The sequence below is a fragment of the Narcine bancroftii genome, chromosome 6 (assembly GCF_036971445.1).
Source record: "Narcine bancroftii isolate sNarBan1 chromosome 6, sNarBan1.hap1, whole genome shotgun sequence".
NCBI classification, from domain to species: Eukaryota; Metazoa; Chordata; class Chondrichthyes; order Torpediniformes; family Narcinidae; genus Narcine; species Narcine bancroftii.
This window is the reverse complement of record NC_091474.1, coordinates 176,994,191-177,005,738: the sequence shown is the minus strand read 5'-3', so window position 1 is coordinate 177,005,738 and position 11,548 is coordinate 176,994,191. Positions and strand designations below refer to the sequence as shown.

Sequence of the window (11,548 nt, the reverse complement as noted above, 5' to 3'; positions counted from 1 at the left end):
TTCTTTACTATTGCACCATTGAACACCAGAAGCAAGTAAATTGGCTAAATTTCCACCAACAAGAAGGATTAGGTTGCAAAACAATTCTTGACAAGTTTTCAGTTTCACTGAAATTAAATCTTTTAGAAAATGGTAAAATTATATTCCATGTCATAGATGTAATCATAATTATGCCCTGTTAGTACTTATCACTGCAAGGAAAAATAAATATAGCAAGAATTGGTTTATATCAGAATGTTTAGCTTCATTTATTTCCAGTAGTTAGCAAGTGGAAGAAGAACCTTACATCAAGTAAATGAAGAGATATTGGTTCCCAAAACTGACAAGATCATACTGATTTTTGCCATTGATTCTGATTTGAACCACTGGCGTTCATTGAAACTGAAGTTCCAAAGACCCATAGAGGTGTTAGTCTTGCTGGGATTCCACAGCATTGCACAAGTCAAACCTGTCATAGGACTTAAAATTCCACTGATTTGTCTAGAGACAAAGGGAAAATATTCAGGATGAAAAAGAAGTTGCTTACCCTCAGACAATTTGTTTTAATTTGTTATTTTGTGCTTTTAGGTAACTTTAAACATTATGGAAGATCAGTGACAACTTTCCAGCTACCAGAATTTCCCCAGCTTTGCTATCAGGAATATTTCAGGGCCCAGATCTCTGTATTGCACTAGTTGAGGCCTTCTTGACATCTGCACATGCTGATGGACACAAGTGTGCAGAAGACTATCAGGGTAGGCCCTCTTCATTTGTCTCAGCCAAGTGTAGCCTCAGGTAGATGATGTGCTGCCACTTGGTTCAGAGAGGGTCTGGAGGAGTATAATCTGGCTCAGCATTTTATCTGAAAATAAACAGAAAGAGTTCCAAACAATCCACAGAACATTCCTCATCTGTGAAGGAACAGGTCAATCTGTTCCAGTTAATCTTCCAACCTCATTTCAGTCTTTATCTACTTCTCATCACAAATTTCAATCATTTTGTGATAGCTTTAAATTTGACAACAGTAATATTTTTGGACAAATTATTGGGTTTTATGGAATTTTTTGACAACAAATATAAATACTCATTCTTCAGTGATGGTAAATATATTAAGTTTCATGTTAACTGTTCACATACCAAAAACATTGTTATTTATTATATCTCTTAAAAATATAGATTGAACTTTTACTCTGCATCTCCTTCATTGTATCTGGATTTTATTTCATTTGAAAATAAAATAACTGAAGTTTCATCTTCCAGCATTCAGGAAACATTTTGCAATGTTTGCATAAATGTGCCCCATTTCACTGTGGCCAATGCATGTTCAGGTTTTGGCTGAAGCATTATTATTCTCAATTCTTGGAGCAAGATAGAATGCTCAATTTCCAAGAAGCACATCATTTTGTAACACATATTCAGTTCACTGAGAACCTAACCATGACAAAACAATAAATAGACAAGCAATTAAACAAGCAAGACTGCAGACACTGTGATTGCAGTTCAATACACATAAGTGCTTGAGAAGATTAGCAAGTCACACATTTATTATGCAGTAAAGATATGTAACCAATGTTTCAGGCCTCGGCCCATCATCAAAGGATGAGCAAAAAGCAAGTAGGCATCTGAATAAAATGGAGGTCATACATGGATATGGGTTGGAAGGGAGAAGAGAAAAATGTTGGGAAGTGATGGGGAGGGTATAGTTCTCTGAATGGAGAGGGTAGGGGATTGAGAGCAGGAGAAAAGGAGATGGGGATAGGGAAAAAGAGAGAGAGAGAGACAAACAGACAGACAGACAGACGGGGAGGGGCCTAACAGAAGCTAAAGAAGTTGATGTTAATGCCATCAGGTTGGAAAGTCGCCTTAGGGAATATTAAGTGTTGTTCCTCCAATTTGCAGACAGCCTTGGTTTGGCAGTGCATGAGGCCATGGACAGACACATTGGAATGTGGGGAATTGAAATGGTTGGTCGCTGGGTGATCCCCACTATTGCAGCAGACAGAGCAAAGGTGCTCAACAAAATGATCTCCCAGACTGCGTCCCATTGCTCTGATGCAGAGTATGCCACAGCAGGAGCACCATCTCCAGTATGCAGATTCACAACTGAAGTGGAGGAGCGTTTGGGCCCCAAAAATGGTGGTGAGGGAGGAGGTTTGGGCAAGCAGTGAAGATTTCAACTGTATTTAGTTTCTGGGCATCTCTGGGGGTAATCTCAAAAGTTCATGCCTTAACTGTTAAACTAAAAGATAGAAGTACGGTCTGCGCAAAGTTCGCAACTGGATATTGACTGTGATTTTGCAATGAACCCTACATATTGTAAATCACACAAATGTTCATTTTATTAGTTAATTAATCTCTGTTTTTCTACCAACTCTTAAATGTCTAATTAAACCAATAATCAAACCAGAAATCTGTAATTTTAAGACTATGAAGATGGCCTCTCTGAAAATAAACAGAAATAGCTCTAAATAATCCACAGGATATTCAGCATCTGTAAAGGAACACGTCAAGCTCTTCCAGTTAATCTTCCAACCCCATATGGAAACCCAGAGAGGTCCTGGCAAAACCTCAAACACTAATCACGTGTGTCATTGACAAACATAAAAAAATAAAAGCTTTCATACTGTTTAGGTTCAAGGCTCGTCAAAAAAAAAATGATAGCTGTTCATTGGTGAATGAATACCAGCAATGTTCCCACAGAAGTCGTTAAAACTCATTCTTCCAGCTAATATAATTTTCCTCAATGATTTATGTAGCTGAGATATCACTGAAAATGCTGTCATTTATTAACCCTCCTCCTACTTGCACAGTAGGTGTTGACACACATCCACATTCTCGTGAACTGCTACAGACTAGGCATGGTGAAGATGAATCATGACAGGACATTAAATCACTGACCTGTTCAGTTAACTCTGGTATTTATGTGAATGGCTGAGTTGAGTTTTGACTGATCCTGGATGTTAATGGAGGAGAACACAATGAAAATAGCGCCATTGACCCTTCTTTATTTTTCAATATTTTTATTGAATTTTATATAAAAATAAGTGCATACATAAAAGTGCATAAAACTAATACAAACTCCAATAGAGCAGACAAGCACAATATGTCAAAGAAAAAAAATTCCTAAACAACAATATTATTCATAGGTAAATTGAAAAAAAAGGAATAGGGGGGAAAAATCAATGCAATTAACTAATCTAAACCACAAACTATTCCTAAGTTACATGACAATATAGAGAAAAATTCTGCCAGTAGAAATAAAAAGAAACTCATTGCAGCTCAGCAAGATTTTAACTGAAAGCTGCACCTGGGAATTGGAGTCAGGTGACTCAGGCAGTTGGAGTTGAAAAGCTCAGATCAGCAAGAAGCTGATTAGGCAATAGAGATCAAGTGATCTTGTAACACAGGGGTGGTATCAATTCACTTCAACTCAGCAGTCCAGGGGAATGGTGATATTGACTAGAGATCCATGCAGCAGTGAGTAGGAAATTTACAACTAATTTGTTTTTTTTTCTCTCTCTGCAGCATAATCACAAAGAGCCTGATTAAGATTCCCATTAAAAGTTGTGAAAATAAGTTTAAAAAAACCTTAAAGATTGAGAAAATGTAAATTTGAGCCACTTATGGAACATATTTTCTCCAAGATTAAATATGATATATCTTATAACCAATGATTATGAGTGGGTGGGACGGCATCTTTTCATCTGATCAGAATAACTTGTCTTGCAATATGAGAGGAAAAGACGAATGTGTGACACTGAAATTAAGATAATTTCACTACCCTCTGTTCAACCATCCCTAACAAGGCCTTGACTCTTAAAGTTGGGTGGTTCCAATCTGTTGTTGGAGATGTTCTTTGCCTGGTACATTTGATGCAAAAATGTTACTTGTCACTGATCAGTGTGCACTTCAACATAATGCAGATATTGCTTTGTAATGGCATGAACTGCTTCATTTTCTAAAAATTTGCAATTGAACTTGAATGTTACCTATTCATCACTGAAGATTCCAAGTTCTTATTGTTTGTAAATCAGTTGAGGATGGTTGGGACAAAGACATTGACCTGAGAAACTCCCATGGCCGTGTTCCGTTGCGTGGATGATAGATTTCAACAAGAATCATTGCCTTTCAGTTTGATCTAGTTTCAAATGGTGCCTTCATAGCAAGGTACACACTCACCTCTGGAATTCAAATCTCCAGACAATTTTTGGTTCAAGGCAGTGATAAGCTCTGGAGTAGTGAAGTCCTGGCTAGACCCTGACTGGACACTGGTGAGAACATTATTGCTGAGTAAGTAGCATTTAACAACATCATCCATCACTTCATGGATGACTGAAAGTGGAATGAATCAGTGGCAATTGTGAATAGCACATAAGTGGGGAATAATCTACATTCCACTGATTAACAATTAATTGGCAGAGTTTCCACTCTCTCCAAGCCATCGTGGATTTGAGAGGTACTTTTACATAAACACATTCCAGCCATGGTGAGTCGATGATGGAGGGAATAAATATTCTAAGCAGAGGCCAGGTTGCCAAATAAATGTTTTGTTTTCCACATACAGTGAGCTGCTGGAAGAATGCAGCAGGTCAGGCAGCTTTGTGTTGGATGCTTTATTGAGGGTCTCAACATAAAGCATTGACTAACCATAACTACCTAGAGGTGCTGCTAAACCCACTGAGTTCCTCCAGGAAATCTTCATTTGTCCAAACTTCCAACATCTGCAGTTTTTGTGTTTCCCAAATGCTTTGATTTCATCTGGATGGTGTAAACTATTTAATGTTCTTGGAGTAAGTGGTAGGTTGTCCTCCTGACTTCTGCCTTGCTTGCAGAACGTGGATAGGTCATCAGGAGGTTAGTAGCTTCCAAATTGTTCTTTTGGCCATCATATTCATATGACTGCAACATTGTTGTTTAACAGTACTCTCAATGTGTTAAAGAAAGATTGTGAAAAATCTATTGCCATTGAATGCCAAGCTCAGTAAGAGACTTTATTTTTGGAACTGGTTCATGTCCAGCAGTTATTTGGTGGGAATGTTACCTACCTCTGATTAATCCATGACTTGATATCACTTGTGTTTTGTTACGCACTTCATTATCTAACAACCTAAGGCTGGAATGCTTCATGTTTTACACAAAAAAAAATGTAATTTATTATCACTACTCCTAACAAGGATGCCTTGAGGGTTTTAGGTAGTAATTTTCCATTAATGAATAGCGGGGGAGTGGGGTAGCAGCTTGTGCACACCAAACATTAGCATGATTTCTGTCAACTATTAAAAGATTATATAAGTGATAAACTCAAATGGAAATTGGAAGTTATGATGGTCAACCATGCTGTCTCTGACAACAAAAGACGTGGGAATCCATGTGAAGTTCAATCATAAAGGAATAAGTGTCAGATGGAGAGCAATGAGCTGTGGTGAATGTTTCTTTGGATTCTTGAGTTTAAAGAAAGGGGGCAGGAGCAACAAGAATAAAAACAATTAAAGTTGTTAAAATGCAAATCCATGCACTAGACAACTGGAATCAAAGCTGATACATTTTAGGTTCTCTTCATTGCTGAAATCAGGTGAGGAAACCACTTAGGATTCCAGCAGTGCAACCCAATTATATCATTAGCTTCAGTGTAATTTCTCTTTCAATGAATGAGAACCAGATTTGCTTGCTGCCCGACAACCGGAATTGGTCAGAGAGGCCTAGGTGAGCTTTTAAACATTCCCTGTTCCAGAAACCTTGTGAGCAGGTGGAATCTTCAATTCACACACAAAAAATGTCTCCTCAACCAAATGTCCCATCTTCTGATCTAAAGCCATCCTATTCATTCATACTTGTTATATGCCCTCACTCCTGATTGCAACCACCACCTCCCATTCTGATCCAAACTATTGCAAAATCCTCAATGCCTACCACCCAACACTTCACACGCATCATTCTGCCAGATGACCTGGATGGTCTGCTCAGGGAACAGCCCTAGTGTATCAATTGAGTACTTATCTGTCAGTTATTGCAGTACGTTCTGTGCTAACCACTACCGATGGCCTTGTGGTCAAAGGTATCTGTTTGGAAAAATCTTTTCATGAAGGACAGGTTGTGTGGCAAAGTCCAGCTGACCTGGACATTGTGCACCAGCAGGAATGGTAGGTTGTGTCCTTGGGACAGATAGAACCTCAGCAAATAGCAGCACTTGGTCCCCTCATACATTTGGTCCCACACACAGCCCGACACAGCCCCAAATAAAGGACATCATCAGGATAAGGGCCACTTTGGGCATGCACATGGTGACCCTTTGGATGCTTCCAGAAGATTGCTCCAGTGACCACCAGGGCACCTCTCACCTGATGACCAGGTTCTTCCACATTATTGAGAGGGAATTCCATGTCCACAGAGCCTATTTCCAGTGGACCTCTGTGATCCACTCCAATCAAACTTTGTTGCACAACACAACCACTCCAAACCAGATCCCCAAATGAGAATAGTGTATCAGTTGGACCAGTTACTCTAAATCACACATGTTAAACTCTGGCCCGCGATATAATTATATTTGGCCCGCAAGATCATATTAAATATATATTAGAGTTGGCCCGCTGGCCGCCGCGCCAGTATAGCGCATGCACACTGAAGGTGAAAATGAAGACACCGGAGGTGTGGAGGGATCTCAGAGTCCCGAATCCCGGGGATCGGAGCGCCGCACTGAGCCCGCCTGGCTCCCGGACACACAGACATGGCTGGAGTTGGGGACCATCCTCGCTGGACTGCGCTTCAGCGGCGACGCCGGACCGAACGTCTCGTTGGTGATGCCTTCCCCCTTGCTCCGTGCGCGGCGGACCCTGCCTCCTGCTCCTTTTGTTGGAGACGAGCCCAACGCCGTGAGATCGCAGTTTAATCCCTCTCCAACCATGGGAGGGGGGGTGGGAGCAACGCGCTCTTCTCAGCCAATTCCTCCACCGCCCCGGACGCCGGCGTTTCAATGGGGGGTTCGGGTGCCTTCGTCAGGCGACCGACCTGTTGGTCCAAGACAAGGGGGGAGCATACAAACTCCACACAGACAGCACCTGAACTCGGGTGAACGTGGAGCTGCAACCCACATTCCACATCAGGACTGTGTGTAAGATTGGGAGCAGTGAGACGGAAGCTTATTTTGTTCCTGGAATTTAAGCCTTTCTTGGGGTGGTGGGGTGGGGTCCTTCTCTGACCACTTGCCTAACAATTAACATAATCAGATGTGGAGTTACCACAATACAACAGTTCTCAACCTTTTTCTTTCCACTCGTGTCCCTGTGCCATTGGTGCTCTGTGATTAGTAAGGGATTGCTTAAGGTGGTCTGTGGGTGGGAAGAAAAAGTTTGAAGACCAGTGCTTTAATCATCCCTCATTGACTCGTTTTGTGCACGGTTTCAGAACGTGAAAGGAAATAGGCCAATGACAATTTTTCTCAAGCAAAAAATTTCAGTAACAATTGGGTCTAGAGCAGTGATTCTCACCCTTTCCTTCCCACTTACATCCCACCTTAAGCAATCCCTTACTAATTACAGAGTTCCGATGGCATAAGGCACACATGTCAAACTCTGGCCCGCGGGATATAATTATATTTGGCCCGCAAGATCATTTCAAAAATGTATTAGAGGTGGCCCGCTGGCCGCCGTGCCAGTATAGCGCATGCACAGTAATACAACAAATCCCAGAATGCATTGGCGTCAGCCCGCTAATCGCCCCCACCTCCTCTGTTTACGTTGCAGGGTCTCACCGTGGACTCTGGTTTTGGGGCCTGGCCGGTGTCAGGGGAAGCCAAGGCCGCTTCCCAGCGTCCGGAACCGGTGGCCTCGGGCCTGACCTCGCCAGGACCGTTGCCCACTCCCCCTCCCTGCCGCAGGCCGACCCGCAACTCACGGTGACGGGGCCGCTGATCCGCCAAGATGCCGCCCTGCAGCGAGAGCCGATGCCCCCGCACTGTCGTTGTCCAACCCGATCGCCCGCAAACCCCGCCCTCCCGCACACAGGCCTGAGTAAGGATTATGAACTTTAATCTCAGGATAAAACGATCTTCCAATAATTTCATGTCACAGTGATAAATATATTCCTGGTTAAAAATGGTCCTGCACCTGGATACAAGCTCATTAGGCATAAAACTTGAAAAGTGTGTAAATCAAAGGATATCTGTACCAATGGAAAAAGGGCATGACAAATAACCCTGCTAGAGTTCATGCCCACAATCAGTCACCCATTTGATTGTTTCAGGAATCATGTTATTCTCCCACATTCTCAATAGTCCTCAGATTTTACTATTCGACAGCACACTAGCAACATTTGACAAATCCTCTATAGAGAAATATTATTTATTGAATATTTTATTTCTCATTTGTTAATGCTTCTGGAAAGAGTTTATCCAAAACTATTATTAAACATTTATTTTAATAAGAAAAAGTTTAACATTACATATGTTGAAAGAAGAGAAAACATGCAGATGTTGTTGAAAATTTTCAATAAATATGTAGTTCGGCCCTCGACTTAGTCCAAGTTTTTAATTTTGGCCCTCCGTGAATTTGAGTTTGACACCCCTGCTCTAAAGCATTGCCTCATTCTTCTTCTGGTTTACCCTGGCCCCCAATGAAGACTCAAACTGGCTGTAGATCAATTTATGGACAAATTGTGCGCCTGAACAGAAAGCGGTGAAGTCATCCATTTAGAGAAGGGGTATCAAACACAAATTCACGGAGGGCCAAAATTAAAAACTTGGACTAAGTCGAGGGCCGAACTAAATATTTATTGAAAATTTTCAACAACATCTGCATGTTTTCTCTTCTTTCAACATATGTAATGTTAAACTTTTTCTTATTAAAATAAATGTTTAATAATAGTTTTGGATAAACTCTTTCCAGAAGCATTAACAAATGAGAAATAAAATATTCAATAAATAATATTTCTCTATAGAGGATTTGTCAAATGTTGCTAGTGTGCTGTCGAATAGTAAAATCTGAGGGCTATTGAGAATGTGGGAGAATAACATGATTCCTGAAACAATCAAATGGGTGACATGAACTCTAGCAGGGTTATTTGCCATGCCCTTTTTCCATTGGTACAGATATCCTTTGATTTACACACTTTTCAAGTTTTATGCCTAATGAGCTTGTATCCAGGTGCAGGACCATTTTTAACCAGGAATATTTTTATCACTGTGACATGAAACTATTGGAAGATCGTTTTATCCTGAGATTAAAGTTCATAATCCTTACTCAGGCCTGTGTGCGGGAGGGCGGGGTTTGCGGGCGATCGGATTGGACAATGACAGTGTGGGGGCATCGGCTCTCGCTGCAGGGCGGCATCTCGGCGGATCAGCGGCCCCGTCACCGTGAGTCGCGGGTCGGCCTGCAGCAGGGAGGGGGAGTGGGCAACGGTCCTGGCGAGGTCAGGCCCGAGGCCTCCGGTTCCGGGCGCTGGGAAGCGGCCTTGGCTTCCCCTGACACCGGCCAGGCCCCAAAACCAGAGTCCACGGTGAGACCCTGCAACGTAAACAGAGGAGGTGGGGGCGATTAGCGGGCTGACGCCAATGCATCCTGGGATTTGTTGTATTACTGTGCATGCGCTATACTGGCACGGCGGCCAGCGGGCCACCTCTAATACATTTTTGAAATGATCTTGCGAGCCAAATATAATTATATCCCGCAGGCCAGAGTTTTACATGTGTGATTTAGAGGAAAGTTTTGACCTGAGTGGCTCCACTGCCAATTAATGTCACTTCTTATCTGTCCTTCTCCTTTTTGATGCATTCTGCAAAGAACTCCATGCATCACACAAATAAGACTGGAGTGAGTGGGCAACTTGCCTGACTCCAAACTTGATGGGAAGCTATCAGTTTTCCATCTATTGATTTGCACTGCATTATGGATTTCCATGTTGAGGAGCATATGAAATTACAAAATTAAGTTAGAGGCAGGAAAAAAGTTTCCATTTATAGATGAGACTAGAATTATGGATATAGCCTCAAGATTCAGGGGAGTAAATTTAGAAGGAGACAAGAAGGAACTTCTTTTCCCTGAAAGTAGTGAATTTGAGGGAATTATCTGCCCAAGGTACCTGATGAGGCTGCCTCACTCAATATACTTAAGACACAGTTGGACAGATTTCTGCAGAATACGTAAATTAAGGTTTTTGGGTGTAAAGGCACATAGTTGGAGCTAGGGCATGATCTTATTGAATTGGCTTGATGGACCAAGTGGTCTACTCCTGCTCCAATTTTGTATGTTCTTCTGTTCTCAGAAGGGCACAGATAAAATTCACCATGAAGGCAAAGCTTAGTCCATTTGTACTTAAAATAATGAAATCATTTTGTTGGTTTGATGTTATTCCTGATCGAGCTGAAGTTGTTTTAAATTTACTTTCAATAAAACAGAAGCATTCAAGTTGCAACACATGAAAATTCACCATTTTCAATGTACACATCAATGAATTTACTGTTCTATGTGAGAATGAAACCCAGAGAGAAAGGCATGATTTCTTCAATAACACAATTTGCTCCATGTAACAATGAGAAATAAATAAGAAAGGCATTTTTTGGGGTCACATTATTAATAAATAAATTAACTCCTCTGAAATGTGCCTTGGAGCACTTTTTAAACAGCTAATTATTAAATTCTACTTTTGTGGTGAAGCTGTCAGTGAATCCAAAAGTGAAACAAGTATTTTAGGTAATTTTGTGACTCCAATGGATCCCAATTTGAGCTGAAGAGAGAAGCTTACTGTTGCATAACTCGACATTCTTATTTACCATCAACAATTTAAAATATTCAGCAAGGATTGGTTGACATTAACAAATCTAGCATGCTTTTACATTTATAATTATGAATTTGCAAGTGTGTGTGTATCCATATCTATTTATCTATATCGCTATGGGAAATGGTAGAAGCCATTAAATGAATTTTCCAGTTGCTTGAGATTGTGTGTTGAATGGTTGGATGCCATCTGTAGTTAGTAAGGGATTACTTAAGGTGGTATGTGAGTGAGGAAAAGTAAGGTTGAGAACCACTGCTCTAAATTAAAAATGCATATACAGTTTTGTCAATCAGTAAAAAATAGTTAGGTGAGGAATTGAAATAGATGGAGCTGGCTATATTTTTCAAGCATTTATTGTTAGCTAATCCTAAAGAAAGTTTCTACAAATCAAGCATGATCACAGACCTTCCTCTGGGCATGATAGAAAAGCAGCAGCGATCATCAAAGATCCACAGGACATGCTTTGTTCTTCTTGCTACCCTCAGGAAAAAGGTACAGGTGCCACAGGACTTGTATCTCCAGGTATCCTTCAACCATCAGACTCCTGAACAACAGGCAGTTCCATTTCACTTAAGGACTCTTACCCTGATCAACATTTATTACTAAATATTTATTTTGAATCAAAATATAGTCGATACTTGCCTTATTCTAATGTATCCTAATTTCAAAGTATCATCTTCCAAAGCATAAGCAACAATATTCCAAATTTAGGTTTCTTTAATCCAACAAATCAAACTGTAGTTTTAATTCATTGATAAACATTTTGCATAGCATCACATTAAGATGTTCAAAATGATGA

The 11,548-nt window shown here is 40.8% G+C and overlaps 1 long non-coding RNA gene across 1 annotated transcript; it reads right to left on the bottom strand.

Moving 5' to 3' along the window:
• Positions 1–223: 223 nt before the first annotated feature.
• Positions 224–11,329, bottom strand: LOC138736787 (uncharacterized). The gene is made up of 2 exons (XR_011340573.1): positions 11,155–11,329; positions 224–841 (listed from the first exon to the last, which is right to left on the bottom strand). It is a non-coding gene; the product is annotated as an uncharacterized lncRNA (long non-coding RNA).
• Between the last annotated feature and the right edge of the window lie 219 nt (positions 11,330–11,548).